This window comes from Salmo trutta, chromosome 13 (genome assembly GCF_901001165.1).
Source record: "Salmo trutta chromosome 13, fSalTru1.1, whole genome shotgun sequence".
Lineage (NCBI taxonomy): Eukaryota > Metazoa > Chordata > Actinopteri > Salmoniformes > Salmonidae > Salmo > Salmo trutta.
In genome coordinates this window covers 85,739,665-85,747,353 of record NC_042969.1, presented here as the reverse complement: position 1 = coordinate 85,747,353, position 7,689 = coordinate 85,739,665, and positions in this window count along the sequence as shown.

The following is a 7,689-nucleotide window of genomic DNA, read 5'->3' as shown; positions in this document are numbered from 1 at the left end:
GAAAGAAATTCAGAAACTTATCAACCAAAAACATAGAGACACAGAAAACCTGAGCCTTACACTTTTACTATGGTGAATCACTGAAACAATACAGAAATACACTACGGAAAAAGAAGGAACAACACATCAGAAATCAAATCAAACTTTTTTTGTCACATGTGCCAAATACCGTGAAATACTTGGACCGGGACATGGACCGTTGAGGATCCTAGGGGTGGAAAGAGCAGTAGATGAGCTTTGAACTTTAACCCCTGCACGGGATAGACCATCTCTATTAGAGAGATAAAGGGGTGCTGAAGGATTAGGAATCTTTTTTTAGGGTTCTGTGACCTTTCGGGTGGTCTCTATATTTGTGTGTGTGTGTGTGCGTTTAGAATGGCAGCCTGTCAGGCTAGCTCCTGAACACACACCCTGAACGTGCAGGCTACCCTATGTTTTGAAAGTGTAAGGTTACTACAGCTACTGATGTTGGCAGCCTGTTCAGTCAGATCAGGAATAGCTTTTCCACATGGCCCCAACACAAAACAGAATCTTAAAGGTACAATTTCAGGCCTACACCGTGTTGGAGGTATTTTGGAAAGGGATTTTGAGGGCCACTAACTCACCTGATACCAGCACGATATAAACTAACCTGACACCAGCAGGGTATAAACTAACCTGGACTCAGGGGTAGACGTAACATAGTGAATGTCAATCCGGGATACTCCAATTAGTATGATATGTTACCTTTCATATGGTATGTATTCACTTATAGATGACATTCATCCGTTTCGTATAATATGTTACGAATTACAATTATTTTGATACGCTACGAATTGCAATTTGCCCTATATGTTATCAATTGCAATTCATACAAAATGTTACGGCTTTGTAAAACGTATGACATGTTACAAATTCCAATTTATTGTGGCTAATGTTAGCTAGGTCGCTAATGCTAATGTTAGCTAGGTGGTTAATGTTAGCTAAGCTAGGGGTTAGGAGTTAAGGTTAAGTTTAGGAGTTAGGTTAAAAGGGTTAAGGTTAGGGTAAGGGTTAGTTAAAAGGCCAAGTCGTTGCAAAGCAGCAGAAAAATAGTAAGTAGTTATAAAGTTGCTAATTAGCTAAAGTTGTCCTTGATAAAATTCTAACACGGAATCTTTCGGTTACTAGAAGTTCACGTTATACACACACTCATCCATTCCAACCAACCACCTTCATTTAGTTTTTTCCTTTAGTAACCTTCTGACTTATGTAACCATACCAAATGAAACATATCATACCACTTTGACTGTTCCGCATTTAGATTTTACTATGTTACGCCTAATCTATGAGACCAGGCTGTATTAACACATCACTCCACACTACAACTTTAATAAACAGACTAAACTAAGTATTTAAGCACGTTTCTGAGATTTCTTAGCATGCGAGGTTAGTGAGGTTAGAAAAGACTCAGCACTTGTAATGGCTGACTGAGGTACATTCCTCCTGTCCACACAAGACCCGTCAAATGTCAGCGGAGTGACGGACGTCTGCTCCAAACTGCACACACACACACACACGCACGCACGCACGCACACACACACACACACACACACCCTCCTTCTCAGGTTCTGGCTCATCTCCACCAATAAATGATGTCGTTGATTCCATTCTGACCTTTGGTTTGTTACACACACAGAAAGGGTGTCCGTGGCAACGGATTTTGTTCAGTAATGAGGCAAATTATCACTTATCTGGTCTGGCACCAGCGTCAGCCAGTGAACAACAAAACATCGCTTCTGCAGCTGATGTTTGAAATATTTCCCAAGAGTGATCCAGGTAGCCAGACCTTTTCCCACCGAAACACTGTTCTACTCCATTTGAGGATATACTATTATACTAATCACATGACCCTTGAAATAAACGCTGGCTCTGTTGAAATGTTGGGTCCACAGAACTAGCTGGATGGCCAGGAAGGTTTTACTACAGCCATGTGAAACACAGCTGACCTGGGTAGCTTGAATAGGTAGGTTGGGATCCAGCTGGTTACTTTGTTGTGTTGTGGTTGCTTTGAGAAACAAGTCATCAGAGGATTCATCAGATGTTCACCGTACCCCCAGATGTGGCTCCGTCTTCTGCCCCTTTACCTTGTTCTTCTTCTTCTATGATATAATTGGCGGTCCGCAAACAAACGTTAAAGGTGCATGCTGCCACCTACTGTTCTGGAGTGTGTGGTCAATCACGGTTTACAACATTTCTAAATCAAATCAAATTTCAAATCAAATCAAATGTATTTATATAGCCCTTCTTACATCAGCTGATATCTCAAAGTGCTGTACAGAAACCCAGCCTAAAATCCCAAACAGCAGGCAATGCAGGTGTAGAAGCACGGTGGCTAGGAAAAACTCCCTAGAAAGGCCAAAACCTAGGAAGAAACCTAGAGTGGAACCAGGCTATGAGGGGTGGCCAGTCCTCTTCTGGCTGTGCCGGGTGGAGATTATAACAGAACATCCTCCTACCTAACCCAGTACTAACTTCTAATAGACGCTTCCCCTGCCCTCCCATCTCCAAAATACCTTCCAACCCCCCCACCCACCAACGCAGTCCAACCTCAATGACCCTACACTTCAATCTTTCTCTCCCTTCAACATACTTACAACAATATAACAACAGATGCTCCACCATTTTCATCGACCATACACTCCAGACACATACCCTTCACATGCTTGCCAACCAGATGTAATGACGAGTTCAATGTACAATGTCCTAAAGCACAATCGAGCGAACAGCACTTCTTCCTTCCTAATCTGACCTGACTGACCTTAATGTCCTGAAGTAATGATGAACTGTCGTTTCTCTTTGTTTATTTGAGCTGTTCTTGCCATAATATGGACTTGGTATTTTACCAAATAGGGCTATCTTCTGTATACCAACCCTACCTTGTCACAACACAACTGATTGGCTCAAACGCATTAAGAAATAATAAATTCCACAAATTAACTTTTTAACAAGGCACACCTGTTAATTGAAATGTATCCCAGGTGACTACCTCATGAAGCTGGCTGAGAGAATGCCAAGAGTGAGCAAAGCTGTCATCAAGGCAAAAGGGTGGCTACTGTTAGCAGTTGATGTTACTCTTCAATAACAAAGACCCCAAAGCAAATCAGGGGGAGAAAAATAGATTTATTTGAAAAGGACAAATCACAAATCACAGATGTTATGCTTGGAGGTAGATGGTAGATATTCATTCTCCCCTGTCCTCAGTTTTTCTCCACAGAACAAAGTAACAGGATGTCATGCTTAAACCCCCTCTATAGCCCGTGGTTGACCAATCAGAAGTCCATGCAGTACAACTGGTCCAATGGCCAAATAACAAGTATCCTGCTCCAGATTCAATGGACAGACCAATGAAAACGTGGCACACGTAGCTCTGAGTCCAGGACAGACGTTCCACAGATTTTAAACAGATGTTGAAAATCAACTATTTCCATTGATAATTCCCTATTGATCGTTAGTACTCTTGCGTCCTCTCATCCTCTTGTTCTGTATTGTCCTCTCATCTTCTGCGTTGTGTATTTATCTTTAAAATATTCTTATACTACTTTGAAGAATCTGAAATATAAAATATTTTTCATTTGTTTACCACATTTTTAGATACCACATGATTCATTATGTGTTATTTCATAGATTTGATGTCTTCACTATTATTCTGCAACGTAGAAAATAGCACAAATAAAAAAAAAACACTTTTTAGTTACCAAAAAAAGTGTTAACTTGTTATGGATAGGGGGCAGTATTTTCACGGCCGGATAAAAAACGTACCCGATTTAATCTGGTTATTACTCCTCCCCAGAAACTAGAATATGCATATAATCAGAAGCTTTGGATAGAAAACACTCCAAAGTTTCTAAAACTGTTTGAATGGTGTCTGTGAGTATAACAGAACTCAAATGGCAGGCCAAAACCTGAGAAGATTCTGTACAGGAAGTACCCTGTCTGACCATTTCTTGGCCTTCTTTGTCATCTCTATCCAAAACAAAGGATCTCTGCTGTAACGTGACATTTTCTAAGGCTCCCATAGGCTCTCCGAAGGCGCCAGAACGTTGAATGATGACTTTGCAGCCCATGGCTGAAAAACAGTAGCGCATTTGGTAAGTGGTCGATCTGAGAACAATGAGACGGGTGAGCGCAAGCACGTGAAGAGTCCATTTTAGATTATCAGTCTTTGAACGAAAACAATGACTCCCGGTCGGAATATTATCGCTATTTTACGAGAAAAATCGCATAAAAATTGATTTTAAACAGCGTTTGACATGCTTCGAAGTACGGTAATGTAATATTTTGATTTTTTTTGTCACGAAACGCGTCGGGCGCGTCACCCTTCGTCCCCCTTCGGATAGTGTCTTGAACGCACGAACAAAACAGAGGATATTTGAACATAACTATGGATTATTTTGAACCAAACCAACTTTTGTTATTGAAGTAGAAGTCCTGGGAGTGCATTCTGACGAAGAACAGCAAAGGTAATCCAATTTTTCTTATAGTAAATCTGAGTTTGGTGAGGGCCAAACTTGGTGGGTGTCAAAATAGCTAGCCCGTGATGGCGAGCTATCTACTCAGAATATTGCAAAATGTGCTTTCACCGAAAAGCTATTTTAAAATCGGACACCGCGATTGCATAAAGGAGTTCTGTATCTATAATTCTTAAAATAATTGTTATGTTTTTTGTGAACGTTTATCGTGAGTAATTTAGTAAATTCACCGGAAGTGTTCGGTGGGAATGCTAGTTCTGAACGTCACATGCTAATGTAAAAAGCTGGTTTTTGATATAAATATGAACTTGATTGAACAAAACATGCATGTATTGTATAACATAATGTCCTAGGAGTGTCATCTGATGAAGATCATCAAAGGTTAGTGCTGCATTTAGCTGTGGTTTTGTTTTTTGTGACATTATATGCTAGCTTGAAAAATGGGTGTCTGATTATTTCTGGCTCGGTACTCTCCTGACATAATCTAATGTTTTGTTTTTGTTGTAAAGCCTTTTTGAAATCGGACAGTGTGGTTAGATAAAGGAGAGTCTTGTCTGTAAAATGCTGTAAAATAGTCATATGTTTGAAAAATGTAAGTTTTCGGATTTTCGAGGAGTTTGTATTTTGCGCCACGCCCATCATTGGATATTGGAGCAGGTGTTCCGCTAGCGGAACGTCTAGATGTAAGAGTTAAACAATCAAAATATATGTTATATTTGAGATTATTCAAATAGCCACCAGTTGCCTTGATGACAACTTTGCACACTCTTGACATTCTCTCAACATTCTCTCAACCAGTATCACCTGGAATGCTTTTCCAACAGTCTTGAAGGAGTTTCCACATACAGTATGCTGAGCACTTGTTGGCTGCTTTTCCTTCACTCTGCAATCCAACTCATCCCAAACTATCTCAATTAGGTTGAGGTCAGGGGATTGTGAAGGCCAGGTCATCTGATGCAGCACTCCATCACTCGCCTTCTTGGTAAAATAGGCCTTACACAGCCTGGAGGTGTGTTGGGTCATTGGGTCATTGTCCTGTTGAAAAACAAATGATAATCGCGCTAAGAGCAAACCAGATGGGATGGCGTATCACTGCAGAATGCTGTGGTAGCCATGCTGGTTAAGTGTGCCTTGAATTCTAAATAAATCATAGACAGTGTCACCAGCAAAGCACCCCCACACCATCACACCTCCTCCTCTATGCTTTACGGTGGGAAATACACATGCGGAGATCATCCGTTCACCCACACTGCGTCTCACAAAGACACAGTGGTTGGAACCAAAACTCTCCAATTTGGACTCATCCGACCAAAGGACAGATTTCCACCAGTCTAATGTCCATTGCTCGTGTTTCTTGCCCCAAGCAAGTCTCTTCTTCTTATTGGTGTCCTTTAGTAGTGGTTTCTTTGCGGAGATTCGACCATGAAGGCCTGATTCACGCAGTCTCCTCTGAACAGTTGATGTTGAGATGTGTCTGTTACTTGAACTCTGTGAAGCATTCTTGCCATAATATGGACTTGTCATCAAGGAAAAGGGTGGCTATTTGAAGAATCTCAAATATAAAATATGTTTTGATTTGTTAAACACGTTTTTTTACATTTACTACATGATTCCATGTGTGTTATTTCATAGTGTTAATGTATTCACTATTATTCTACAATGTAGAAGATAGTAAAAATAAAGAAAATCCCTTGAATGATTAGGTGTTGTAAATTTTTGACCGGTAGTGTATGTTTAGCAGATGTTATTGCAGGTGTAGCGAAATGCTAACATGAACACCTCCAATAGTAAGTTACTCCTATTAGATTTACCAGATGATAAGATATTCATTACAGACAGAGAATCTAAGCATACTATAATTCAAACAGGTTGTACATCCTCCACCAACTTGTGGGAAACTTTTATGGCCAACATTTCAATTGAGTACACTGACAGTTCATCTGTTAGTCTTCTACATATCTGTATGTCAAATTCAAGAACGTAAACACCTGCTCCTGTGGGACCACTATCTGGTTCCTTGGATCCATCTGTGAAATACGATAAAAAAGCATTAAAACTTCTACAAATGTTATTGTCAACCACTATCCCTATATCACTGACTTCTGACCAATAATTTATTTTCTCTACAAAGGTTAGATCAACAAACAGGATCTGAGAGTAACCATGGAGGAAAATCCCTTATCACCACAGAAGGGGGAACCTCCAACTCCCTCAAAACACTCTCATCAGCAAGCTTTTCAACTCTCCAACCAAAACCACTGACTTGTCTACTAGTTTTATTTAGTATTATTTACATTTTTTACTTCAGTTTATTTAGCAAATATTTTCTAAAGTCAATTTTCTTAAAACTGCATTGTTGGTTTAAGGGCTTCTAAGTAAGCATTTCAAGGTAACGTCTACACCTGCTGTATTCGGCGCATGTGACAAATACAATTTGATTTAGTATATTTGCAACTGTCATTTAGAACAGTAGCAGTGGGATTTGTATTTTGTTTTTATTATGGATCCCCATTAGCTGCTCTTCTTGGGGTCCAGCAACATTTAGGCAGTTATACATTTCAAAAACATTACAAAACATTCATAACATATTAATCAATATTTATCATACAACACACTAAGGTTATATGAAGAGTGTTGTCTCCTGTTTCACCACACAGACCTTTACTATAGACTACTGAAAAATTCTGTATGTGAAACTCTGTCTGCAATTGCATTTTATTACTAAAGAGTTTTATACCAAGGTTCTTGTGTCTGTGTCATCAATCTGGAAGATTGATTGTTAAAGGAAACTTACATCACCCCATGCAAAGGACCACCCAACATATTCATAACAGATTTATCAACACACTAAGTGTGGCCCCTACTCCACTATATGTGGATATGTAGGCCCCTACTCCACTACCACATATCTACAACACAAAATCCATGTGTACGTGTTTGTATAGTGTCTATTCATATGTTTGTGTTGCTTCACGGTACCCGCTGTTCCATAAGGCGATTTGTATCTGTATTTTAAAATCTAATTTTACTGCTTGCATCAGTTACCTGATGTGGAATAGAGTTCAATGTAGTCATGGCTCTATGTAGTACTGTTCGCCTCCCATAGTCTGTTCTGAAGTTGGGGACTGTGAAGAGACCAGGGGCGGAGCCAGAGGGGTGTCCGGGGTGCAAAACCCCAAAATGTCATTCGCTATTGGCA